Source organism: Lepus europaeus, chromosome 11 (genome assembly GCF_033115175.1).
Source record: "Lepus europaeus isolate LE1 chromosome 11, mLepTim1.pri, whole genome shotgun sequence".
Taxonomy (NCBI): Eukaryota; Metazoa; Chordata; class Mammalia; order Lagomorpha; family Leporidae; genus Lepus; species Lepus europaeus.
In genome coordinates, this window is record NC_084837.1 from 88,616,000 (window position 1) to 88,643,632 (window position 27,633).

Below are 27,633 nucleotides of genomic sequence, written 5' to 3' on the forward strand. Positions count from 1 at the left end.
GCTGTTTCTGGGATGGGGACGCTGGAAGCCACGGTGCGAGTGTGACTGGCCCATGATCGCTCCGCAGCTCCTGGCTCAGCGGGGGCTGCAGTCCGCGTGTCCGTCTGGTCTCTGGTGGCCCCTCTGAGTGGCCACTTCACTCCTCTGCCTTTTGGCCTTATTTGGTTATCTCTCTCCCTCAGAGGCCTAGACAGCTGAGTACAGAAGCCACGGATAATTTTGAAGCAAGAGGCTTAAGAGTATTTCTGAATTTATGATTCTGTGTCCCTGCCACCCATCAGATATTCAATGTAGGTGGAGTAGCATTGGTTGTCTGGACGAATAGGTACTTTTTTTGACTTCCCCTTTGCCGCTATTGTTGATGGTGGAAATGTATGTGTATGGACACGTGTGTGCATGTGCACGCGTGCTTGTGCCAGCCATAGCACGTGGTCCCGGTCATCCTGGAGGGGCCTGGCGCATGGCTCAGGCTCCATGAGCCGACCCCAGAACACCTGTAGAAGGCCCCTCCCACAGTCTGGTACCCAGGAGAGAGCGCCCTCTGCAGGCTGGAGGTCTCTAGAGGTTACCCCCACACCCCTCCCTGTCTCTGTTGCCCAATGGGTCTGCACTGGGGACTTCCACTCGGAGAGCCCAGAGCAGTCCTTGGTACCGACGGTGAGAAGGCTCCTGCGGCTCTTTACTGTGGGTGAGGACTGTGTGGCTCGCATACCGCTGTGCATCCAGTGGCTTGGAATTCTCAGGGGCTGATGGATTTGGGGAGAAATCTGGGATGTCCTTTGGGAAGGAGATTGCATGAGGTCTCAGTGGGCTTTGGCGTGAGCTCCGGGCGGCCTCAGGGTGAGTGGAGCAGCCCCCTTGATGGTGGTCATTCAGGCTCCTTCCAGGGATGACCCGTGTCCCCTCCCTCTGGGGGACCTGCTGTTCCCTGTTTCTGGCTTGCCCTGTGCCGTGGGAATCCGAGACCTACAGGGGAGAGCTGCCCCACCCCCCAGGAGCTCAGGCTGTCGCCCCTGAGGGCTGGGATAAAGGGTCCTGCAGGAGGGCAGGGCAGAGAGGCGAGGGGGCAGGCCAGGGTGGTCAGGGATGGGTGATGACTGTGCCGCTGGTGACAGCTGGTGCACTGATGGACACGCACCTTGATGGCTGCCAGCCATCTGCTCCTTATCCCTGCCTAGTGAGACCAGATCTCCCCACTGTACAGGAGAAGCAGCAGGCTCATCCCTGGGATCCACGCTCAATGACCAGACTGTGAGGGGCAGGTTTGGGGTGTGAGCCTGTGCCCAGCCCCCACCCTCAGGGCCCCACCCTGCATTCCACAGCCATTGGCCCATTCCCTTCTCTGGGGCCAAACCCCAGCAGCCATGAGGCCACAGAGTGGAGTGATTGAGAGGAGCCCTAGTCTCCCCCTTGGCCTCTGCCTTCCAGATAAAATCAAATAAATAAATAATAATCCAAAGGGGGGACAAAATGAGCAGGGGGCAGGGCAGCCTATGCTGACTTGAGGACAGGGATGGGATGAGGGGCTCTGTGCCCATCCAGGCTGCCCCCTGTGTCTGCAGCCCCGGGATGGAGACTGTCCTTGTTGGTCTGCACAGCGACGCTCCCCATGCCTGGGCTGGAGCTGCCTGTTTGTACCCAGCTCCGAGTCTCTGCTTGGTTTCCCTGTCCTGATGTGGGACATCGGGACATCACATCCCCAGTGTGGGGAGTGGTGGGAATTCTGAGGGTCAGGCACCTTGGAGGGCAGGGCAGCAGGAGAGGAGACAGCACCTGTGTGAACCCTGCAGCAGCGGCTCCAGGTTCGGACTAAACAGATGGCTGGGGGGGGGGGGGGGGAGCTCAGCAGGGCTCCTCAGTGGGCGAGGGGTTCGGAGCATGGAGCTTTGAGCTTTGATCAAAGGTGGAGTCTTTAGGGGGGTGTGGAGGTATCTTTGGGTGCTGGCTCCCACTCTGGTTCTCCCAGCTGACTCAAGGCCTCCAACGCTACCCCCTGAACACGTAGCACCCCTCGCCCTGCCCCAGGCATCCCCTTCTCTGTGATGTTTCCATTCCTTTCCTCATTTATTGGAAAAATGTATGCATTTTGTTTGAAAGGCTGTGTGACATGGGGCGGGGAGAAAGAAAGGGGTCTTCCCACTGGTTCACTCCCCGAATGGCCACGTCACCCGGGGCTGGGCCAGGCTGAAGCCGGAAGCCAGAAACGTCATCCAGGGTGTCCATGTGGGTGCAGGGGCCCAAGCACGTGGGCCGTCCTCTGCTGCTTTCCCAGGTGCAACAGCAGGAAGCTGGATCGGAAGTGGAGCAGCGGGACTTAAGCCAGCGCTCCAGTGTAGGATATGGGTGTTGTAGGCGGAAGCTTAATCGGCTGTGCTGCAATGCTGGCCCCTCCTCTCCCATTTTCTTGATTTCACTGTGGGGAGGCAAGGCAGATGGATTCGTGAAAGAAATTCATACTAAAGTGTGAGCGGCTGGCTGGCAGCCTCCTTCGTTTTTCAGCTTTAAGGCAGAATATGCTATGATTCAGACTTATTGTAGGGAGAGGGGATGGGGCTCCTGAGGAAGGCTGGGGTCTCTTGGCTCCTCCTACACTATGCTTTGGGCAAGAGCCGGAGTCCTCACGAGGCCGGCCTGGGTGCTGGGGCCGTCCCTGAAAGCTGCTTGTGCACACCGGCCTGCCTGAGTCTGTGTAGTGGGCCGGGGCTGGGGCGCTGGGAGCGCTGCTTTAGGCTCAGCGGTTCCCTGCTGGTATCTTATTCTCCTACCTGCTTTATTCAGCACCTGCTGTATGCAAGGCCTGGTGTGGGTGCGCTGTGTGTGGGCCTGTGGGTTCAGCTTTCAGAGCCGGGCTCTTCTCTCCTGGGCTACAAGGAAAGGCAGGGCCTGAGTTGGATGTGAGTTCTGAGAGCACCGAGCATTCTAGAATGGGTTCTACGTTGTGGACAGAGTTTGGAGACAGGTTCAGAGAGGTTAAGGGATGGGCAGAGGCCACACAGTGTGCATAAGCAGGTGGAGCCAGGCTGTATCCCGGATAGCGGCGTGTAGCTTGCCCGCCTGCTGCTACTTGATGGGAACTGTGCCTGCCCTTTTGTCCTGGCTTCCCAGTGGTTCTTCAGCAGCCTTTTGGGGTGGGCGCTGTCTGGTGTTTGTCGTCGGAGCCTGCAGGAGCAGGGAGAGCAGTGTGTGTGCATTGCCACTTCCTGTCCCTTCCTTGGTTTTAGGAGCCACCGTGTTCTCGTCCAACCCAGACACATTAGGCTGGGATACGCTCGGCCTCTGCATCAGTGGTGGACTGAAGGTCACTCAATAGTTGTGTGACTTTGGGGCAGCCACTTAAGTACCGTCTGGCCCTCAGTTTTCTCACCTGTAAAATGGGTACGGTAGCAGCAACATGGATCTTTTGTGGGGAGGGTGAAATGAGAGTGATGCCTGCGAATCAGCCAAGGCCTGGCAGGCAGCGTGCAGCGGGTGTGGCTGGGCTGGGGGGCAGAGACAGAAGTTACGGTGTCTCTGCCCTCAAGGTGCTCAGAGCCAGATGGAGACACAAATAGTGAGAGGAGGCGGTGCAGGGCTGGAAGAGACTCTTGGCAGCCCGCGAAGACTGTGGAAGTGGTGGTACCCAAGCTGGGGTTCACAGGTGAATGGCAGTTGACCAGAGATGCAGGATGGCAGGTGCCAAGGATGGAGGAACAAAACCGCAGGTGTTGGTGGGAGATGAGGTAGGGCGAGGCCAGGGCCCAGAAAAGCTTCTTTAAAAATGGTGAGTGTCCAGCTGCTAGTTTCCACAAGCTGGTCCCATTGGAGTGACCGGCAGGGCCTCGATAATGTGGCCGTCTGCTGACAGCGCTCACCTCCTCCTGGCTCCAAATGTCTTCGTCCCAGGCCACAGTGTTGTTGTGGGACAGTGAGAAGAGACACTAAGATGCTGCAGGCCAGAAGCCCCTGTCTCTGCTCATCCTCCAGGGCCCAAGAGCTGACACCCATGACCTGGGACGCAGTGCTCAGGTGGCCCCAATATAGAGCTGTGCACCCTGAGGCCAGAGGAGCGAGGATCTTGCCTGAGGTCACACAGTAGGGAGAGAGCAGAGCTAAGCCTAGAACCCGTGCTGGTGCCCCACCCGTCACCCAGGCTGCTGCTTGGCAGCCCGGGCTGGCCGGGCTCCCCTGCACCTGCCTGGTCCTCTCAGGGCTGCTGGGGTCACCTCTGCCCCCCTCATCTCTACCCCAGTGTCCAACCGTCAGCCCAGGAAGAATGGGCCCCTCTGTCAGGTACCTGGGAGATGTGGAGAAGGGAAGGCTTCCCCCCGACCCCCACCTTTGGTCGGTCAATGCTAAAGAAACACCTGGCAGGGGTTGGGTTTGATGTGAGCAGCAGATGCTCCTTCTCACCAGTCCTGCGCCGAGAGGAGGCAGAAAGTCTGGGGCCCAGGCTGGTCCTGGCCACGAGCTCAGTGTCAGTCCAGCAGCCTCTAGGCTGGAGCCAGACCCCAGAGCACAGGCCCGGTGCGTGTGGGCCACAGCCGAGGGCCACTTCTGAAACCCATAGGAACTGACCTCAGTTCGAGTCTGATTGTATAAGGGCACTGCTCACCCCGAGCTCCAGCTCACACATTTTTCCTGCTGATCAAAGTCAGCTCAGACTCCCAAGCCACTGAGCATACAGCACCCCGGGGCAGCCGACTCCATAGAGGTTGCAGGACTTTTCAGATTCCCCAGGGCCCCTGACTCAGGACCCCAGGGCTGTCGTGCTTCCTGGCTGTAGGCGTTTGAGTGACAAGTGAACATACTTGAACCCACTGCGTGCCCCCTGCATGGTGGGGGAGAGAAGGTGTAAAATGGGAACTGTAAATGGCAGCAAGCAAAGGGTAATGAATGATGGTGCTTAGTGCTACCCTCAAGACGAGGGCACAGACAAGAGCAGGGGCTCCCCTGAGGGAATGGGGTGTTCAGGGAGCGCTCCATGGAGAAGGAGATTCTGAGCTGGGTTTTGTAGGGTAACCAGGAGTTCATGAGGAAGACAGCAGGCTGTAGAGCGGCTCATACAAAAGCAGGATGCGTGCAGTAGCACCTAAATGTCCCAAGAGTTTGTGGCTGAAGGGCCAGTGGGTGCAAGATGGAGTGGGGACAGATGCATCAGACAGGTGGTCCTGAATGCTGGCGGGAGGGCTTGGAAGATGGGCCAGGGACCCCTGGGGTATACCTGGTCCTCAGGGACCTTGCCTGGCATCCAGCCCAAGCAGGGGTGATCGTGGAGTAACTGCACGAATGCATGGGGTTTTGCCTGGGACAGAGAGGTCTGGAGGGAGTGCAGAGAATAAAGACAGAGCCCGCTGCACACATTTAATTCTGGCCAGGGCTGAGCTCTGAGCCGGGCTGTGCCTACTTAGAGTAAGCATGTACTCGCTTTCGTTCGCCAAGTTAAAGGAAGGAGTAGCTGGGACTCAGAGAGTCTGAGCAACTTGTCCAAGTCACCCAGTGGGGAAGCAGTAGGACTGGACTCAGAGCCCGGGTGTCTGGCCCCGGAGGATGCAGGATTCAACCGCGGGCCGTGAGCACCAGGCCTTCTGCGTCCTTGGTACCCGAGGCTCAGTGGGAACAGCTGTCACCAGGTCCCCGGCCTGGCTCTGCTCTCTGGCTGGCTGCTGGGGGAACAGGAGTGATGAGGGAGCCGGCAGGTGGGTGGGCTCCTGCGAGCGCCTGTCTAGTGGAGGTAGATGACCCTGCCCTCGCTGTACCTCGGCGGCCTGTGTCGCCCCGTGAACGGGCAGCTTCTGCGAGGGGACCTGGGCTCAGCGGCGTGATCACAAGCATGTGTGTGCAGGGCCCCACGGCCCGCCCTCCCACTGTCCCCCCTGGCACACGCTCCCCGGGTGTCTGTAACCATCGGGAGCCGCGCGCCAGCGTTTCCTTGTCGGGGGCGGGTGGCTGTTGCCAAGAGCTACTTCTTTGATGCAGAAAATATATCCTGAAGGTACTTTGTCAGATGTTTTTATATTAAACATTTTCCCTCCCTGGCCGTTGGCCGCCGAGGGAAGCAGAGACGCATCACTTTTCCAGTTCCCCTTGGTGGAAAGAATTTCTGATATTTGTTCCCCCTCCTCCCCGCTCCCCAGCCAGGGCCTGGCACCCCTAGCTAGCGAAAGCCAGGCAAAGCAGGGACGGTCCTGGCCCGAGGGAGGGACCCTACCCTCACCACGTGGTGGAAACCTCTGGGTTTGGAAAACCCGAGGTCTCCCGTCTGGAATGGACATCAAAGCCGCCGGCCCAGACTGCGCAGGTGACCTTGCCAAGACTTTAATTGATCTCTAGAGGCAGAGGTGGGAGCCCAGAGATAGGGGTCTCCCTGAGAGCTGTCAGGGCCAGGGTTAATGCCAGGCTGAGCAGAGGGAAGCTGGGCCTTAGGGGCCACAGTGGGGAGAAGGCAGGGTGGTGGGCTCTTGTTACAGAAGCCTGCGATTGGAGGGGCTGGCCTGGGCTGGGGGCAGCCAAGGTGAGCGGCTTCGCTGGGCAGATGTGGTCAGAGGGGGTGGGGCTCAGCCGCCCCGGCCTCTGCAGACAGCTGTCAGCGGCAGCCCGTCGGCTGTGTGGGCCCAGGAGGTCCCGAGCCTGTGTCTCCCCTCACCCTCCATTTTTGTTCTTTGGCTCTCCTGCCCACTGCCTTACTGAAGGGGAGGTCCCTGGCTCAGGGGTCAGGTGCCACTCCTGTCACTGCACGAGTGTGTGGTCCTGTGCAAACCACACGTCCACTCTAGGCCCTGGATTCTGCCTTGACGAATGAGGAGGCTGTGCAGTCACTCCCAGGCTGTCCCCAGACCACTGGAGGAGAGGGGATACTGTTTGCAAAGTGGCTCCCAAGGGCAGATGTTGGAGGTGGGGGGAGCCTGACTCTGAGGCGGGGCCTGTCCTGCAGCAGGTGTTGGGATTGTGTTTGTAACTTGTCAAGGACCCACCCTCCCTGCCAAGAAGGCATGGCATCTCCATGGCCCCCCACTCTCTCAGCGCCCCCTGTCGGGCTCAGGCCCAGGGCACTATGACCTGGGCTGGGGGCACTGGCTGGCAGAGTCTTTGGGGCCTCTGCTGCTGTTTGGCCTGAGAGAGCAGCTGAGGAGCGTGGGGAGGACCCCCGGTCTGCAAGGGAGACAGACCCCACCTTGTTCTTGCTGGGTGCCCCTCTGCCTCCCAGGGCCAAGGCTACAGGAAGTCCCAGGCACTCCCTCCCAGCCTAAAGGCTGCATCCACCCTGGCTGGGTGCCAGGGGACCCCCGTCTGATCCTAGTCCTGGCTCTGTCTCACATCCCTTAGTGATCTCTAAGCGCCTCCACTTGGCTTCTCCATCTGTAAGGTGGGTCCATTGGTCTAACTCAGTGGTTCTCAACCTTTGGACTCCCCTGAAGAGCTATTGGAGAGTGCTGACCTCATTCCAGAAATGGTTGAGGTGGGTCCAGGCATTGGGGCTTTTTTTTTTTTTTTAATTGCACAGATGATTTGAATGTGTGGTCTGGGCTAAGAACCAGGGTCCACATGGACCTGGAAGGGCTCAGAGCGGCCAGGTCACCTTCTCCATCAGGTAGGAGGACACACAAGGCATCTAAAGCAGCCTGTTCCATGCGCGCTGTCCTGGCTGGGGGCTGTGTTCTGGAGCCAGCTGTGCCAGAGCACTGAAGGGTCGCCAGCGCCTCCACGTCAAGTTCTTGCCACCCCCTGGCAGAGTGGAGGTTGTAACTTCCAGTTCCCTGACGAGGCACAGCTTGGGAGTGGGTAAAGTGATACCTGACGAGGCACAGTTTGGGAGTGAGTAAAGCGACACTTACCGTGAAAGCTGGGCATCTGGGCCCCTCGTCCTGAGGCTGTGGCCACTTGCACTGTCTCTAGCAAAGGGGCACTTTCTGTGACATCCAGGAAAGCTGGGGACAGCCTGCTGGAGCCCGGTGCCTCCCTCATTGCCCTGACGCCTCCCTAGGGTCTGAATACCAAGTGCCTAGCACATGGCTAAGGAACAGCGAATGGTAACTGAGTGAGCTGGGAATCCAGCATCAGCCAGGATTGTACGAAGATTCCCCTCGAGGGTCTGGTGGCAAAGACGGAGAACAGAATCCTCCCTAGAATGGCAGGGTCCGTGCTGTTCCCAGTGCGTGGCATGAGCTGGGAGAACGCCACTGCCTGAGGGGCTGCGGGGGCTGCTGGCTTCAGGGCTGGGCTTGAAGGAGGTGGGGGAGAGGGAGAGGGCACTACAGGCCGGGGCAGCCGCTTGGCAGAGGCAGGGAGAGGTGAAGATGTTGGTGCTGGACGTGGGGTTGGTCCTGGCAAGGCTCTCGGGAGGAGGGCCTTGAATGCCCCCTCGGAGAGAGCTGGGCTCTTGCCTGGGGTAGCCAGGGTAGGTGTCCCAGAAATCCCTCTGATGGGTGGATGAAGTGGACTGTAGAACAGCTTTGTGTGGCTGCAGAGTGCAGAGGTTTTTGCCTGTTGAGTGCCTGCTTTTCCTGGGTGCATAACGTGTCGTCTATCACAAAGAACAGTTCCCACAAAGTGAGCATTCTTGTGTTGTACAGCCCAGATGAGCAAGCAGAAATGACCTCAAAAGCCAGGCCCTCTGTGCCCATTCCCTCCAACCATGGCCCTCTGCCCCCAGGTAACAGCTCTGTCTTGACCTGTAACCACATAGCCTACTTTGCTAGTTTTGAACTTGATGTGAATAGAGGCATATACTGGGGGCTTGTCACAATCTAGCTTCCTTTTAAAAAACATTTATTTTATTTCCATGTATTTGAGAGACAGAGAGAGAGAGAGAGAGAGAAAGGAGAGAGTGAGAGAGACAGAGAGAGAGAGATCATCTATCCTCCACTGGTTCACTCCCTAGATGCTTGGATCAGCTGGGGCTTTAGGAGCCCAAAGCTCAGCCTGGGTCTCCCTCGGGGGTGGCAGCGACCCAAGAACTGGAGCTACCACCTGCTGCCTCCCAGGGTGCACATTAGCAGGAAGCTGGAATCAGAAGTGGAGCTGGGACTTGACCCCAGGCAGGAGGGCGCGGGCATCCCGAGTGGCACCTTTACGGCCTGGCCACTCGCCCACCCCACTGAAGACTTGCTTCTTTAACTCAGCAGAACGAAACTGCCGTGGGTAGACTTATCAGCAGGATAGGATCGTCCTGGGTAGAGCTGTCGGCAGGAGGCGTGTGAGTTGTCTGTACTGCCCAGGTTAGTGGTAGAGGGCTCGTTCTCACTGGTAGAGAACCTTCTGTGAGAAGGTGCTGTGACTACTGGTGTGAGTTGTCTGTACTGCCCGGGTTAGTGGTAGAGGGCTCGTTCTCACCGGTAGAGAACCTTCTATGAGAAGGTGCCGTGACTACTGGTATGTTGCATCCATGCGGGCACTGATGCTCATGATATGACAGTAAGTAGTGAGACCACACCCCTCTCTCTCCCCCTCGGTGTACGGCCAGGAGTGGATTGCTGGGCACGACGCTGTATGTGTGGTCAGCCCTGCCAGGCCCTTCCAAGACCACAGTGCCTGAGGGGGGGTGGGGGGGTGGGTGGGAGGGGCTCTGCTTCATCCCGCCCACGTAGGGAGGAGAGGCAGAGCCCGGCCCTCCCCTCCGCACCCGGGTCCTTGGCCTGCAGGGAGGCAGCCACCAGGACAACATGGGGGCCCCCGCGGCCCCGCTCCCCACCCCCACCCCCGAGACAGGACCGCATTTCAGCTCTGTATCCTTTCTGAGGCCCTGGGCAGTGCACTCTGGGAAAAACAAAAAGGAGAAAAGAGTGAAAGGAAACTAAACATTGGAAAAGAAGTGTGTTTCCAATAAACTGGGCCTTTCACCGGTAGCCAAAACATGACATTCCCGGACCCCGGGAGCAGCCGGCGAGCTGGCCTCTGCGGGCTGTAAATCTTGGGTCGGGATTGTCCCTGGGACACACAGACGGGCAGTGTGTCCTTCAGGGCTTCGGACCCCGGGGCTGAGGGCTGACACGGTCCCTTTTCCCCAGGGCTGGCTGCGTCCCCGGCGCAGGACCCCAGCCCCTCGGAAGGCGCGGTGTGCGAGTTCCCGTAAGGGGTTTTGCCTCGCTCGCCCACCCCTCCCTTTCTTGGGTGCTTTGATGGGTTGCAGGTGTTTATGGGCTTGAGTCACGACCGAGTTACCAGGGTTTTCCACGGAAATAACTTATTAAAGGGGCCGTGCATCAAAGGCGGCCCCGGGCCCAGCCCGTCAGCATTTCAGCGGCCCGGCCGGGGCTGCAGACCAGGGCCAGGCTGGCGGGGGCAGGGAGGGGGCAGCCTGGCCTGCAGGAAAAACACTTGGGCTTAGGAAAACACTCCCCAGACAAACCCAAATTCAGATTCACGGAAAAAAGTGTTAGGGGGGCCGTGAGAGCCCGTGGTCCCGGACCAAGCCTCCTGCCCAGATGCAGGGGCCCAGGGGGTGCCCGGATCCTCTGCTGTTGTGCCCACGCCACCGCTTGGCACGGGGCCGTGCTCGGAAGCACAGGCCAAGGCTGAGGGCTGCCCGCCGTCTTCCTGCCAGGGCTGGATGGAAGCATGGGCTGGGCGGCTGGGGAGAAGTCGGTTCCTCCCTTCCTAGAACTGCTCTCCTTGGGTTTCGTGGCATCTGATCTGTCCTTGAGGGTCGCTACAAGCCGTCCTTTTCCGGGACCTTTGGGGAGTGCACCACCCACAGTGGCCTCCCTCGTGGCTGGCCCGTTTTAGTGGCTTTCATCTCGTTGACTTTGGGAGTATCTGATGTCCCCTGGCAGACTGTGGGTGACTTCTGGGCGGGACGTGGGTCTGCCTGCGTCCAGTCAGGTGGCCCTGGCAGCTGGCATGGCCCCGCTCGTGCAGGAGGACATGATTTGGCGTCCTTGCCCGGGACTCGGTCCTGACTCTTTCGTAGTAACAACGATAATGGCAGAAGGTGTATGATCGGAGTGGCTGGATTTGAGCACCACGCGTGTGGGGCCCTGTTTCTTACTCCTTAAGCTCATCCCGCCCTAATGAGGCAGGTTCTGCACACAGTGCTCCTTACCTCCACTTAAAGACAGAGATCTCGTGTGGGTTCACTCCCCCCAGGTGCCCCTAATGGCCAGGGTTGGGCTGCGCGGAAGCTGGGAGCCTGGAGCTCCCTCTGGGTCTCTCACCTAGGTGGCTGGGACCCAAGTGTCTGAGCCATCCTCTACTGCCTCGCAGAGAGCTAGTTAGCAGGAAGCTGAATCAGAAGCGGAGTAGCCGGGACTTGAGCCAGGTGTTCCCATATGGCATGCGAACATCCCACGTGACAGTGACCACAACCTCTGCCCCTCTTCACTTCCTATTGAGAAAACGGGCTCAGAGGAGAGAAGGAAGTTATCTTCTGGGGGCAGGAAGCTAGCAAGTGGCATAACGGGTTGAACCCAGGTCCGCCTGACTCCAGAGCTTGTATCCTTGAGTAAGTCCCTTCATCTCCCTGGGCCAGAATGTTCCTCCATCCTGTCCTGTCCTGAGTTCAAGACAAGCCCTGGCTGGCTCCGCGGCTCAATAGGCTAATCCTCCACCTTGCGGCGCCGGCACACCGGGTTCTAGTCCCGGTCGGGGCGCCAGATTCTGTCCTGGTTGCCCCTCTTCCAGGCCAGCTCTCTGCTGTGGCCCGGGAAGGCAGTGGAGGATGGCCCAAGTGCTTGGGCCCTGCACCCCATGGGAGACCAGGAGAAGCACCTGGCTTCTGCCTTCGGATCAGTGCGGCGCGCCGGCCATTGGAAGGTGAACCAACGGCAAAGGAAGACCTTTCTCTCTGTCTCTCTCTCTCACTGTTCACTCTGCCTGTCAAAAAAAAAAAAAAAAAAAAAAAAAAGACAAGCCCTAATGAGCGTGTGTGAGGTTCGCTGTTGTGAGTTTTGGTTTATTACGATACAATCTACGTGAATATTTTTTGAAGATGTGCTGTTGTGTGAATTTTTTTAAAGATTTATTTATTTATTTGGAAAGACAGAATTTCAGAGAGAGAGAGAGAGAGCGAGAGCTTTCATCTGCTGGTTCACTTCCCAGATGGTTGCAGCAACCAGGGCTGGGCCAGGCTGAAGCCAGGAGTCAGAAGCGTCTTCTGGGTCTCCCATGTAGGTGCAGGGGCCCACGTGCCTGGACTGTCTTCCACTGCTTTTCCAGACACATGACCAGAGAGCTGGACTGGAAGTGGAGCAGCCGGGACATGAACCAGCACCCATATGGGATGCCGGTACTGTGGGCAGCGGCTTAACCTGCTGTGCCATAGCGCCGACCCCTGTTGTGTGAATGTGTGCACAGTGCTGTGTAATTGTCACACAGTCAAGACACAGGACTTTTCCATCACCTCCTGCCCAGCGAAGTTCCTTGGTACTTGTTTGTGGTCAGCCCTTCCCCAGTCCCCAGCTGCTAGGCATCATTGATCTGAATTCTGTCCTTATATCTGCCTTTTCCAGAATATTCTACACATGTAATTATACAGAAAATAGCCTTTTGTGCTTTTTTTTTTTTAACTCTGTGTTGCCTTGAGAGTCAGCCAGGTTGTTGCATGGATGGGTATTTGGGTTGTTTCCAGTGTTTTGACTGTAAACACTTGTGTTCGGGTTTTTGTGTGAACCTGCTTGTCAGTGCCCTTGGGTGAGTACCCAGGAGCAGGGCTGTGGGGACGCTGGTTAAAGGTGTGTTTAATTGTGGAAAACTGCTAAGCTGTTTTCCAAAGTGGTTGTCCCGTGTGGCAGCCCTAGTAGCCTCTGCAGGAGTTCCAGTTGCACCCACATCCTTACCAACACTCGATGGTCGGTTTATTTTTGAGTTACTCTAGTAGGTGTATCTCATTGTGGTTTTAATTCACATTTTCCTAGTGACTAATGCTCATGTTGAACATCTTTTTACATGCTGAATTGTACATCTTCTTTGGTGAATGTCTAAATCTTTGCATATTTTAAAAATATTGAGTTGTTTCTGTTCTTATTGAATTTTGAGAGTTCTTTATATGTTCTAGTCACCAGCCATTGAAAAGGCGTGTGTTTTGCACACATTTTCTCCTCTTCTGTAGCTTGTCTTTTTATCTTCTTGGTGGACTCTTTGGAAGAATCGAGGGCTTTAATTTTGTGAGAACTCCGCTTATCAGTCACTGCTCTGAATGTTCTGATGTCGAGGAGCACTGCCACACCCACAGGTGGTTTTAGGCTGCGCATGTGCATCTGTAAGCTATGTGGAGCTAGTTTTCATATAAGGTGTGACTGTGGGCCTGTTTTTTTTTTTTTTTTTTTTTTTTATAGTACATGGAGGCCCAGTTGTCCTAGTGTCATTTGTTGAAAAGATTGTCACATGATGTTAGTCCCTTTATCAAAAATCTATTGATTGTATGTAAATACGTGTGGTTCTCTTGCTGGCTTCTTTGTTCTGTTCTATTATTTATATGTCTGTCCTTTTGCCAACACAATGCTGTATTGATTACTGTAGCTTATTGTAGTTTTGAAATTAGGTAGTATATAAGTTACCCAGCTTTGCTTTTTTTTTTTCACAGTTGTTTTGGCTGTTCTGGGCATTTCCATTACTATGTACGTTTTAGAATCAGCTGTTGATTTCTACTAAAAGACCTTTTGTTGTTTCCATTTGGATTGCATTGAGTCTGTAGATCAATTTGGGTAGAATTATCATTCGGACAATATTGAATCTTCTAGTGAATGACCTTGGTGTAGCTCTCCATAGCCCAAAGGCATGGATTTCAAATAAACTTAGCTTTTTTTTTTTTTTCAAAGATTTATTTATTTATTTTAAAGAGTTACACAGAGAGAGGAGAGGCAGAGAGAGAAACAAGAGAGAGGTCTTCTGTCCACTGGCTCACTCTGCAATTGGCTGCAACGGCTGGAGCTGCGCTTATCCAGAGCCAGGAGCCAGGAGCTTCTTCCGGGTCTCCCTAGAAGGACCTGGGCCATCCTCTACTGCTTTCCCAGGCCATAGCAGAGAGCTGCATCAGACGTGGAGCAGCCGGGACTCGAACTGGCGCCCATATGGGTGGCAGCCTTACCTGCAGTGCCACAGCGCTGGCCCCAACTTGTCTTTTTTTGAAAAAGGTTTTATTTATTATTTGAAAGTCAAAGTCAGTCTCTCTCTCTCTCTCTCTCTCTCTCACACACACACACACACACACACACCACACACAGATCAATCTTCCCCCTGCTGGTTCACTCCCCAAATTCCCACAACAGCCAGGGCTGGGCCAAGCCAAAGCCAGGAGCCAGGAACCTCAGGAACTTCACTTGGGCCTCCCACATGGTGTCCAGGGCCTGCGCACCTGGTCCATCGTGTGCTTCCTCCCGGGCGGTAAGCAGGAAGCTGGGTTGGAAGTGGAGGCAGGGCCGGGTCCCGGGCACTCTGATGGGGCATACAGGTGTCCCAGATAGCCGCTTACCTCACTGCGCCACAGTACCCACCTCCTCACCTCTCTTTCTGCTCCATTTCCCCCCAAGTTTTTCGAAGCTCCCCTGAGCTTGGGTATTGATTCCTGTCATCAGTGATGGTGTAGTTTTCACTGTCTCTTGGGTGTTGTTGCTTAATTCATAGCTACGTCATCCCGGTCTCCTGGTGCTGTTATGAGCAGTGCTCTAGCCACACTTCCCAGTTCTCTATTGCGAGTGTGTAGAAATGCACGGATTTTGCTGTATTGGCCCTCTACACATGGGACTTCCTGGCTCGGATGCTGGTGTTGGGTGTCACGCTTCAGAGGAAGAGGCACAGAAACTTCGCACCTGTCCCTTGATGTTCCCTAGGCCATCAGAGACAGATGTGGCGTCTTGGGTGAGTTGCCGCAGCCTCTGGGTGTCCGTGTGCTGTCCACCTGGCAAGTGGACAGCCACAGAGGCTGTTGCACTGGGGCACCCGGACTTTCACGCACACGCAGGATCGGAGAGTGGGAGGAGAGCGGAGTCCTCGGCTCGGGGGACCCCTCTCTGTCCGTCACAGCTGAGAGGACGGGGTGCTTGCCTGGGGCTGCACAGTGGCAGATTAGAGGGCGGATGTCCTATGCCCACGCCTGGGCCCGCACCCCTGGTCTGGCCCGGGTAGGGCAACCCGGCACAGCGACTGGGAAGCGGCTCTGCAGCCAGGAGGGAGGGAGAGGCTGGAGCGGTGGCCCTCGGTGCTGGCAGCCAGGAAGCCCAAAGCCCTTCTGGGAGCTGTGACCCTCTGAAGTGGCTGGTTCACGTTCGGCTGTTTTCAAAGCATAAAAGCACCGTGCTTGGAAATGAGGGTTTTGGCTGACCTTACCCTGAGGTACTGACTGCGGAGTTTAAAGGCTTTGTGAGTTTCGGGTTTGGAAGCACTGCTGGCCATGGCTGGGGAAAACACTGGACCCGAGCGCTCGCTCCGGTCGCTCTGCGTCTGGGAGCGGCCAGCAGCCTTCTCTGGCCTGAGTCACCTCAGGCAGCCCAGGAAGCAAAGAGGAGAGGAGCAGGGAGAGAGGGTGACGGGGCCGAGGAGCCCCTGCTCGGCCTTGGGGTGACAGGCCAGGAAGCGCTTTCAGCCTGCACATCCAACAGCTATTGTCCCATCTAAATAGCTGTCCCATCTAACAGGTGACAAGACCACGACCCCTGTAGGTTTTGTTCACCTGTCAGTCTCCCAGGGAGCCAGGGAAGATGCTGTGGCTCTAAGTTTCTCCAAACTCAAACCCATTGCTTACTGGGTTGGGGTTTTCCTTGGGAGTTGAAAGTTTGGTACGTAGTGCGGGTGGCTGTACACTATTGGGAATGTGCCGTTGTTTTTTGTTTTTTTTTTTTAGATTTATTTTTTTATTTGAAAGGCAGAATTACAGAAAGAGAGAGAAAGATAACTTCTAACCGCTGATTCAGTCCCCAGATGGCTGCAACAGCTAGGGCTGGGCCAGGCTGAAGCCAGGATCCAGGTACTTCTTCCAGGTCTCCCACGTGGGTGCGGGGGGGCCCAAGCACTTGTGCCATCTTCCACTGCTTTCCCAGGCCATTAGCAGGGAGCTGGATCAGAAGTAGAGCAGCCGGGACTCGAACTGATGCCCATATGGGATGCCGGCACTGCAGGCGGTAGCTTTGCCCACTACGCCATAGCGCCGGCACTGGACATGGTCTCGCTGCCACTAAAGAGTCCACTTTAAAAATGGGTGCGATGGTAAACGTGGGGGTACTTTACCATCAGCTTGCCTGTCCAGCCCCTCACCATAGCAGGCTCTGTGGGGCAGTGACCAGCCAGGGTAGGCAGGGCTTTGGCCAGCAGCTTGGTCTTTCCACGCCATCCCCCCGTCAGGACAGAGAGACAGTTAGTCCCCGGCAGCATCCCCACAAGGATGCCAGCCTCTGTCCAGAGCTCTTGATCCACATAAGAGAGGTGGGAGGCGGGATGACCGTGGCCTGCTGGCCACACAGCCGTGCCATAGTCCAGGGCTGGGCTGGAGCCAACAGGGCTGGCCTGGCGCCCACCTGGTTGGCCTCTGCTCTCTGTTCCTTGGCACTGCTACGAGTTATGACTCTGTGTCCCGCAGGAGCCTTCCCCTTTGTGGGGGACACCAGGGATTTTTTTTAGAGATATGGAATGAACGATGGAGGGGAGAATTCTATGAGGTAGTCTAGCCCAAACAAGCCAAATTACTAAATAAAAGTGGCTAATTGAAGCCAGTGTGGCAAAAGCCACGATAATTGTTGAATCTGGGTGAGAGTTGGTTCAGCGTGGGTCCTGAGTAGCAGGGCCTGAGACGGGGATTTGGAGGTCTCGGGGCTTCCTGATGGGGGGAGAGGAGGGTTCTGTGGAGCAGGCAGGGAGGGAAGTAGGACCGGGCAGCCAGCATGTAGTCTCTGCTGGAGCCCAGCTTCAGCCTGTGCGGGGTGGAGGGGTGGGGGCCCTGGAGCAGGAAGGGGCCTCCGGAGCAGTCACACCTTGGGGGAAGAGGATGAGCCTCCTGTCCTGTGTCACTTCACCTTGGTGGGCTCGCTCTCACCCCCGTGCTGTGGGCCCTACTAGCCTGATCCAGGGCAGTTCTTCACGTAAAGGGACATCTGTGAACCCGTAGCCCCCAACGCCAGGTAGCTAGGGATCAAGGACCCAGGGGATGTGGCAGCGTCCACTGCATGGCTCACAAGGGCTGGTTGTCACTGTCCTTTCCGCCCTGGGTGTCTACATGAGATGTTGCACACATGGGTGGTTTTCCAGCCGGGCTGGGCCATCATGGGTGAAAGATGTTTTGTGAACCTTCTGGCCAGGGCCCCACTAGGACGCTGCTGGCCAGTAGAGCCCTCTGGTGTGCTGCACCCCACACCAAGGAGACCCCTCCTTTCCTCCCAGGCCTCCTTCACACCCCGCAGGCGAGTGTGATGTTGTTGTTGTTGGACTCAGTGCTGCTGTGGTTCGTGGACATGGGGAGGAGAGACCAGAGACCACGAGCGACCCTCTGCCACCTAGAAAGCGCTGCGGCGCCAGGCACATGTGGGCACAGGCCAGGGGCAGGGCTGCCCTAGGAGCTGGCGTCCACTTCCCCGTTTGGCATTCTTCCATGGCTCAGTCTGGGGCGTGGGGCCCACCCCAAACATCCCACCTCAGTCTTCTCAGGTCCCTCTCTCTGGCAGCCCCTCCAGGCTGTTTCTGTCCACCAAGCTGGATCCTCCTGTGCCTCCTACCTGTGTCACCCTCCCTGTGGAGCCTGCCATGACCCCCCCAGCAGGGCTTGTCACCCCGCCTTTCATTGGTTCGGGGACCGACGGCGGCAGTAGCTCTACATCTGAGCGGAAGCGAACGAGGGATCCGCTTGGATACTTGACCATGGCTGATGGCAGCGCCTGGCACGGTGCAGGCATTTGGCACAGGGGCATGAATTGGAGGGAGAAGGAAGGATTTTGTTGGGAGAGCTAGGTTCCCTTTCCTCATCACCCTATTGTGGCCAGAAGGGTCCCCCCTTTCCCACAGCTCCTCTTCCTGGCTGGCGCTTAAGTCCTGTTTGCATGGAGCCTAGGTCCTTTGCAGCCAAAAGGTAAACAGATTTATAAAAACTTGCATAAAAAGAGGGGGGAAAAAAATTCAAGCAAGTGAGCCAGGAAGTCGCGCGATGCCAGCTCTGGGCCTGGGCGAGTGGAAAAAGGCCCCTGTGGCAAATCCAGGCCCTGCAGCCAAGCCCCAACCAGCCCAAGCTGAGCCTCCACTTCCCAGAACTCCGCTCTGGGTGAACACGGAAGTGAGGGGCGCACCCCGCTTCTCCCGGGGGCTGGGTGGGAGGCCGGGGGCAGCCTCCTGGGGCACTTGCTCTTTGGTATTAACAAGACAGCTTTTTAAACCATTGCAGTAAACACTGACCATCTTCTTTTTGTAAGATTTATTTCATTGTTTAAAGAAGATTTTATTTATTTATTTGAAAGGCAGAGTTAAAGAGAGAGAGGGAGAGAGAGGGAGAGAGAGAGAGACAGATCGATCATCCATCTGCTGGTTCATTCCCCAAATGGCCGCAACAGCTAGAGCTGCACCAGTCTGAAGCCAGGAGCCAGGAGCCAGGAGCTTCCTCTGGGTCTCCCACATGGGTGTGGAGGCCCAAGAACTAAGGCCATCTTCCACTGCTTTCCCAGGCCATAGCAGAGAGCTGGATTGCAAGTGGAACAGCTGGGACTCGAACTGAGTCCATACGGGATGCCGGCACTGCAGGCGGCGGCTTTACCCACTATGCTACAGCGCTGGCCCCCGAGAGTGGCTTTTTAAAGCCTTGTGTTTTATCCTGTGGAAAATGCATGCTACAAAGTTATTTTTGTATCAACAATTAGGGACAGAGACAGACAGAGCAGCCCCTTGCACTTGTGGCTCTCCTGCTCCAGTGTGGCTGATGGCCCCAGGACAGGAGAGAGTGCTGAGGACACGGCTGCAGGTGCATGTTGTGGCCTCGGCGCTGGGGCTGTGCCGAGGTTCTGCACGCTCGGGCTCTGCCTGAAGACTCTGACTGTGGCAATCAGGGGGCTCTGTCCTTGATGTGGGGTCAGGAACTGGGGGCAGGGCACGTGAAAGGAGAGTCCCGCCCAGCGACAGACAGCCCCCCCGCCCTGCCCCCCCCCCCCCCCCGCATTGCCCCGTTTCCTCTGCGTGCCTCAGTTGCTTGTTTGAGCCCGGATGTCCACCCTGTCACAATGCGCTGGCCGAGGAGCTCCCCTGTTCCTTCCTGCCCTCCTTGCCTAACGCCCCATGAGGAGCCTTCAGAGTGTTGGTAGAAAATGTGTGTTGCGGTCAGACTGCGTGCATGTCAAAATTCCTGTGCCCCAAATATCACCCTGCCTTTTCATTCCATTTTCCCCTGCCCTCCCTGTTAGAAAGCCTTCCCCTTTGGACCTCCCTAGCTTCCCGGTGTCTCCCGCTTTGCCCTGGGAGGGACTCCGCCATTCAGACCCCTCCCAGGGGCAGGGTGGGAGTGGCCGTCGTGGGGGGCCAGAGTGCAGGTTCAGACTGGCGAACTGAAATGGAGGAGGAGCAAGGCGGCCACACAGTGGGGCACGTTGGAGCATGGTGTGCTGGACAGGAGCTGGGAATATTCTTGTCACTGAGTGCTTGCATTGTGTTCCCGGGCGTCTTTCTCTGTGGTCCTCTCTCACCTGCAGGTTAGCTAAGGCCCTTACTAGCTGCACATGGAGCCCAGGGGGGCATTGCTCCATCCTGTGGGCCACCTTTGAGACACAGGAGGTGGTTTTGGACATCTGGGGTGCTGTATCCCTCTTCCCAGAGCTCCTGGACAGAGAGCTTACCCTCGCTTTCTAAAACAGCCAGCCCAGGGCCCCTTCGTCCTGCACAGCACTCTGGGAGGAGCCCCTCAGGGACGCGGGTGTGCAGGGCTAATCGATGCCAGGGGCAGGGGCAGGGACCTCGGTGGCACCCTTCCGGTTTGCTTCAAACCTACTTATTTGCTTTTGTTTTCAGAAGATGCATATAGCTCATGGAAAATCTAGAAAGCATGGAAAATGTTAGGAGACGCAGGCAGGGCACTCCATCCCCGACTCTCCAGAGGCGGCCACCGTTGTAGAATATTTTTACTTCATTTACATTTTTTTCTTCTGTTAAAAAGAATAGTTTGCATCCCACCTGTTCTCCCCAGCATGACTTTCCCCATGTCATTAGTGCTCTTCATAAACACAGGTGCTTTTTGTTTTTTGTTTTTTGGGGGTTTTTTTGGTGGCTTCGTTCTGTTCCCGGCACTGGATCCAGCTCAGGGCTGGCTTCTGAGCTCCAGCTGGGCACCTGGCCGCCCAGGTGGGAGGAGGAGGAGGAGGCCAGACTGGAGGTGGGATCTGCCACAGGCAGGCTGGGGCTGGCTCACCCCAGGGGTCTTCTCACCACGATGTGCTGTGACCAGGTCTGGGCCAGCTGCGGGGAAGGTGACACCCAGTGTGGGTGCTGTCACCCTTTCGCACCAGGGAGGACAGAGGGCACTTGTTGTCCTCTTTGCTCTCCTGGCAGGGCCACTTCTGGGCCCCAGTGCCTGCTGCGTGTGGGCGGTGCTGAGCCTCTGTGTCTCGCTTGCAGTCTCAGCCTTGCGTGCCCTCTCCCAAGTTCCTTACCCCGTCTGACTCTTGGTTTCTCTTCTGTAAAACAAGGGCGATCATCACGACCTGTTTGCCTGGCTGTGTTGAAAACCACAAGAGAGAATAGCTCCCAGGGGCCAAGTACTTTTGCCACCGCCGCGGTGGGTGCTTGCTAAGCAGCGAGCCCTGCTCTGGGCGCCAGGAACCAGCAGCCCCGTGGGTAATGGTTGACCCGTGCCAGAGCCGACTCCGCCCACACTTGAATGGGCTGCCTTTGCCGCTGCCGCTGCTTCTGCCCACACTGTGGTGGGGGGGAAACTGAGGCCACCCCGGAGTTCCGCCTACGCTGCGGGACTCTCAGATCCCCCCCCCCCCCCTCCCCGGGTGGCTGCAGGAACGGCTTTGGAGATCCAGGAACACACTGGATGCATCAGTTGGTGAGCCAGGGAAATTAGCAGTAACGAGCTCATTTCGATAGCAATGAGCTGCGTCTCCCTGCAGCTGCCAGACATTTATGAGGCTGGCGGGATGCCGGCGGCCGGAGGCCTCCAGTGGCCCTCATCCTTCTGCCTTCCGGCTGGAAATCATTCGTATTTGAAAAATAACAATAAAAAAAAAAAGAAACAACGCCATCTCTGGCCTTCTGGTTCCTGCCGGCCCAGGTGGGGAGAGGCCGCATGTCTCAGCTCTGTGGCTGTTAGCTGGGGCATCCAGGTAGGAAAGGTCCCCCACCCTGCCCTGTCCCACCAGCTCTCCCCTCCAACCCCCCACCCCTCTGCACCCGGTTGGGGCTGGATTGCCAAAGACCTCCTCCAGGGGTGTGTGGAAGACCCTGCTTTCAGGGAAATGCATTTTGCATTTCATTAGTATCCTGTGAAAGCTTCCGGTCCGCTCCCCAGTTTCCCCCTGTGTAAAATGAGGGAGGGTCTGTAAGATTCAGACCTAATATTATGCAAAGACCAGGGTCCTGGGGTGGAGTTAGCAACTCTGGATGGGAGCCGTCATCTCCTACTGCGTGTGTCAAATGCAGATTCTCGGGCCCAGAGCCACCGAATTACTGTAGGGCCCCCGCAGTGTGCATTTGTGTCTGTTGGGGATGGGGGTGGTAAATTTTTAAAGTGGAGATTAAGTTCATGCAACATCAGATTCACCGCTTGACCGGTTCTTGGCGTGTATGCAGTGTGGTGCTACCAGCGCCCGTGCCCAAGGCCACCTGTGCCCCTGGGGTCGCTGCAGGTGGGAGCCCCAGGGATGCCGACTCAGACCCTTGGGAACCTGGTGGCACGGCTGCCCTCCTGGCTGGGGTCTCCTGCTGAGGGAAGCAGGTTTTCAGCACCTTCAGGAAGTGAGAGGAGGAGCGGGACTGCAGGAGAGGTTGCTGTTTGCCTAGGACTGCGCTGGGCGTGACAGCCCTGTCTCCCCCCCTGACCTGCTTGGCCTCCCTTCTGGGGTTGCTGAGCAGTCACTGACCGAGGCCCGGTGGCCCCTGGGCGGCAGCTGGAGCAGCTCCTGGCCATGACACAGGTCCAGGGATGTCCCACGGGGCTCTGTCAATGCCCTAGGCACCAGGGCCCGAGGCGCTGGTCCTTGTGACCCCACCCATGCCACGGCCTCTGCAGATTTTTCTTGGAGCCACTTGGGGTGCCTGGAAGCCTTACCTCCTAACGTACTGGCCTTTGAGGGAGTCACCGAGTCTGGGGTGGGGGGATAAGTTGCTTTAGTTCCTGATTTGTCCGTAAAGGGGGGGCAGGCTCCTTCCCCCACTGTGCTCTCCGCTCCCTGCAGACCGCACGGGGGCTCCCATCCTGGTGGAGGGTGGTCTTCGCTGGGACACTCCTCCTGGGGTGAGGCTTGCCCACTGATCCCGTTTCTAGGGAAGGGGTAAGTGGCTGGCTCTCGGGCTCACCCCGCCTGAGCCTGCCCGCAGCCCCCAGCCTCCTCTCAGGAAGCCAGGTGGGTCACACTGGCCACCGTTCTGGCCCCGAAACCTGTGCCTGGAGTTCTGCATTCCAGAGTGGCTGCTGTGACGCTTCCCCGCGTGGGCCTCAGTTCCCATGTCTGTGTAATAACAGGTCCTTCCTGGCTCTGCACTCCCACGAGTCACCCCAGGGAAGACACAAAGGGACCAGACACGGCCACCAGCCAGAGACCCCACAGTGCTTGTTCCCCGGGGGATTCTGAGAGTCCCAGCAGTTTGCAGTGGGAGAGCGGTGGGGTTGGTGGCTTGGGGTGGGGATGGGGGTCGTTTTCTCCCAGGGTCTCCCTTCTGACCCCAATCTCAGCAGGCTGACCCGGGCTGTGTTCTCTTGGGGTGGTGGAGCTTGGACGGGTAGCAGCGGCCTCAGTTTTGGCGTCTGTAAGATGGGTGTGTGTCTTTCTAGCTACCATCACTGATGAGAGAGGGGGGCTCCCAGAGACACGGAGCAGCAGCCGTAGAGGAGCCAGGCCCAAGGCTCAGCCGAGAGTTCCTCTTTTCTCTTTTCTTTCCAAAAAAGAGACAGATGATTAATTCAGAACATTTAGAAAACAAGAAAAACATGAAGGACAAACGATGGTCCTTAACTCTACCATCCTGCAATAAAATAATCCTATTATTACTTTAGCTATTTGGAATGTTAGTTTTTGTTGTCCTCGAGTACATGGAAATGTGAGATAATAACTGCCCAGGTGAAAGGGAGCGAGCCACACAAGCACACACGGAGGCGGGCAGTGCGTGTTGCGCTCGCGACACCCGTTGGGATGGCCACAGTCTGTACCCCGGTGCCTGGATTCGAGTCCCAGCCCCACTCCTGACTCCGGCTTCCCACTAATGTGCACCCGGTGAGGCAGCAGGTGTGGCTTACAGAGATGAATCCATGCCACCCACAGGGGAGACCTGGGTTGGGTGGTCAACTCCCAGCCTCAGCCTGGCCTGGCTCTGGCTGTCGTGGGCATTTGGGGAGTGAACCGGCGGATAGCTCGCTCGCTCGCTCCCTCGCTCTCTCTCTCTCTGCCTCTCAAAAAGAATTAAATAAATCAAGTAAACAGATTTCAAAAGTACCTATAGCTTCTTTCCTCCTAGCAACGTTGAGGACATTTCCTCAGTTATCGAGTCCTCTGTGTGATTTGTGTGTGTGTGACGGCTGCTTAGTATTTCAGCTTGTGGCCCAAGCCGTGTTTACTTAGCCGATCCCGGGGCTGGCCGTTTAGGTCATGGCTGGGATTTTTTTTTCCTTTAATTGTAAACACTGCCGCTTGGCGTGCATCCTCCAGCCCGACGTCTTTGTGGACTCTGCTGGTTATTTCCTCAGGTTAAATTCCTAGATCTGGGCTGGCTGGGTCAAAGGCCACGCACGTTGAAGGTCAGAGTGCCCTCCGGAAAGGCTGTATCCGTTTTCTGTCCCAGCAGCCCTGGAGGAGAGGGCCCGGATCCTGTAGCTCACAGCCCTGCGCTGTTTCCAAACCACGAGCCCAGAAAGAGTTGGAAAAAAAAAAAAAACCCAAAAAACAAAAACCACTGCTCTGGGAGCGACTTCCTGCCGCAGGAAGGGAGGCATTTGGTAAATAGGCCACGCCCAGGTTTTGAGTGACTGCTCAGGGCCTGGCCACTGGGAAACCTTACCGAAGATCCAGACCGGGTCTTCGTCCTGGGCTGGGCAGGTGACCAGCGTGAGGACAGCTGGCGAGTGTCTCCCAGCCACCAGCAGCTTCATAGACGTGTCCAGGAGCCTGGGAGGACCGAGGGACCTGGCTGCCTGGTCCAGCCATAGATGCCGATCACGGCCGCCTCGGAGTAGCGCTTGAGTTATGGCTGGCCCCCTCCCCCTAGGCCAGGGCCCTTGTCCATCAGCACCGCCGAGGAACATGGCTCGTGGGAGAATGCAGCCGGGAAGCTGTGAACGGGGTGCTTCCAGACCCCAGCAAGAAAACGGGGGTGGGGGTGAGGACGGGGGACCACTCCTCTGGGAAGCTCTGCACGGGAGCCTGGGGTGGGACCTGCCTGCGCGCTGCCTCACTGAGCTGCCCTGGGGGCCCCTGGTCAGGATGGAGGTGGGGAGAGCCCCATGGGCCCTCCAAGGAGTCTGGTGGCACCCCAGCCCCCTCCCCCCTATGAAAATCTGGTGACCAGGGCTCCCCAGCATGCCCCTGTTTTGAATGAGGTTGTAGATTGTTTATTTGAGAGGAGAGAGGCCCCAGCCGAACATCCTGCTTTTTTTAAAACCCGGAGCTCTAGCCCAGCCCTGCAGCCCCTCAACCCCCAAGCCCATCTTTTGCAGCCATGGATAGCCCACCCCCACGCCAATCCCACCCCTTCTCCGCCATTAAAACAGTTCTCAGCTCCTCTCCCTAAACTCTCCCCCACTTTAAGGCAAGGGGGAAAAGGCCTGCTCCCCGAGGGGCACCTGTCCTTGGGCAACACACTGTCCCCTGCGCTGGACTGGACTTGCTGCAAGGCTGCCACAAAGCACACCAAACGCCGGAGTTAAGGGTTTATTGTCGGGTGGGAGAAGCCCCATGGGCCAGGGGGAGCAGGCGAGAGAGAGAGGAATCAGGAGAGGGAGAGCAAGTGTGCTGGAAACAGATCCTGTTAAACCTTTGCTGGGGGGGCAGGGAAGTAGGAAAACGGTGGATCCCATTAGGGTGGGGGTGGAGCTGACACCTGTGGTTGGGCCATCTAGTCACCTGGCTTCCAGCAATGGTTGGTTGTGGCTAGAGCCTAGGATGGTGTTGGGTGTGGAAGGTTGTGCCCTTTTACTAACACTTGCAGCCTCGCCGTCTGAGTGCTGTGTCCGTTTTGTGACACCAAGCGTGAGAAGCGCGATGCCACTTGCTCAGGGCGCTTGGCGCAGCAGCCGCTTAGAGAGCCAGTCCCAGCCCAGGCTCTGCGACCCCGCCGTGGGCTGTGTGGCCTTGGGCAAGCCCCATGTCCTCTCTGGCCTCAACTTGCTTGCTCAGCTGCCGAGTGGGTGGTGCTCTGTGCTGTCTGGGCTCTCTCCACCTCTGCTTCTCCTCCTCCAGTGAGGATCGCGTGGCACCAGGCTCGGAGGACCCTCGCCATTCCTCTGCAGCCCCATGGCACCCCCACCCCTCCCTTGCGCCCCACTTCCCGCAGCCAGAGTGGAGCCACAAACAAAGGCCCTGCTCGGGCGGAAGGTGCGCCAGTGGGATGTGTGCTGGTGCCTGGCTGGCGGGCCCTGGGCCCTGATAAGAAGCCGTGGCGCCCCGGGAACCAGCTGGAGGATGCTGGGGCCGCGGGAGATAGAGCAGGCTGGCACTGGTCTCACCAGCCTCGGCCTGCCCCCTTCTGGGCCTCCCAGGTGAGAAAAGATTCTTGTGACAAATGAATGCCAGGCTTGGCGGGAGAACGGGGTGCAGGAGCCATGCGACTTCGGTGACGCCTGTCCTGTTTAAGCATTCAGGAGTCAGGGTGACCCACAGAGTGTGTTCCTGCATGGGGACAGTTCATGGGAGGGGACGTGCCTGGTCCCTGGCAGTGAAAGGTCTCCCTCCCAGGCCAGCCAGCTCTTTGTCCCTCATCCCTAAGGATCCTGACTTCAGCCTGTGGTTCCTGCAGCTGACGCAGAAGCTTCCTCTCAGGGTTTGTGCTGGGGTGGGGTGGGGGTGGGGGTCCCTGGTGCTGCTGGAGCAGGGCTGGGGGGATGGGATCTCTGCATACCTGCTTCTGGACAGCTTCTCCCTTGTTCGGGGAAGATGCCATTTCAGTACCCCATTGTCCGTGGGGCTGAGCCACCGACTGCCCGGGGTTTTCGTATCTTTGTTGCACTGAGGCTCGGCTGTGGCTGATCGATGCCCTTGGGGGTGCGATGTTACAGTGCTCAGGCGCCTGTCTTGGGCGAGGTTGTGTTGGATGTGGTTACAGTGGGTCCAGCAGCCCTCCCTGTCCCCTCCGTGTGTGGATTCGCAAACGGCTCAGGTCAGACTGGATCCCCCACAGTGGGAGGCTACGGTCCAGGGATGCAGAGGCGCCGGCTCCGAAGGGTTAATCTCATTGTGGAGGAAAAGTCAGCCCCTGGGTAGGCAGAAGCCACTTTCTGGGATCCTGTACGTGGACATTTAGCGTGCCAGTTATTGGTCTAACAGAACTAATACACCAAATTCCTTCTGGCCTGATTTTCATTTTAACAGCGAGTAATCCAATTAATGTAATTGATCCAATTGATCTTTCCTGGGAGGATCGAGCCAGGAGGACAGAAATTCTTACCTCCGCTTGGCGAGCAGGGACAGCGAGGCTCAGCCAGAGGCTGCCTGGTTCGCTGAGGTCGCACAGCCAGGCCAGCGGGGTGAGGATGGGCCGTGGACCTCTGGCTGCCCCTGCAGAGCCTTGCGTTAGCGCCACACCTGCCCTTTGCGGCCAGAGCTCTGCCATCGGCCAGAGGCTCTGGCTAGACGCCTCTCCTCCCCTGTGGGACACCAAGCCTTCCTGCCCCTGGCCTGCACCTTTCTGGAGTCTTCCGTGGGGGTTAGGGGCTCCATGGGCTGTTTACAGAGCCTGCCTAGCCATTGGCAGCTCACCTGGAGAGTTTTCAAATGCCAGGTTAGCTTGCCTCAGAGGCCAGGTGTTCTCCATAGTCATCTCTACATTATTAAAAAATGAGTTGAAAGATGACTTGCAGTAACCAAGGGCAAGGCGCTTAGGCCTTAGTGGACACCAGAGTTTTATTTGTGGTGGTCACTTTCTCAGCTGTGGCCACCAGGTCCTGAGTAGGAAGTGCAAGCCCGTACCCTGCCCCTGGCCCGCAGCATCCCCAGGAACGTCCCCTCCCCCCACCCCCTCCCCTGTGCCCTGGCCCTTGGCAGTGCTGGGGAGTACACCCAGCCACTCCCACTGCCTAACTTGTCCCATGGCAGCCAGACCCCTCCCCCAGTCACGAGCCTCACTGGGCTCCATAAATCACCCTAAGAGCACATTCCTTGGGGGATTTGTAAAATAATCAAAATATTTGGGGAAAAGACCTTAAGATTACTTATGGCTATTAGTGGGATCCATATATTTTGGCACCAAGAATGGCTTAATTGAAAAAATATGTGTGCTTGGTGATTTCTTTCTTTTTTTCTTTCTTTTTTTTTTTTTTTTTTTTAATAAGGAGTAGGCTCAGAGAGAAGAGTGGTTAGGGAGAAAAAAAAAAATCAAGGAAGAATTGAATATCAAAAG

The 27,633-nt window shown here is 57.1% G+C and overlaps 1 protein-coding gene across 1 annotated transcript in view; it reads left to right on the top strand.

Moving 5' to 3' along the window:
- Positions 1–27,633, top strand: part of SMAD6 (SMAD family member 6) — a 69,018-nt gene that overhangs the window by 12,421 nt on the left and 28,964 nt on the right. The gene's annotated exons all lie outside the window — the stretch shown is intronic.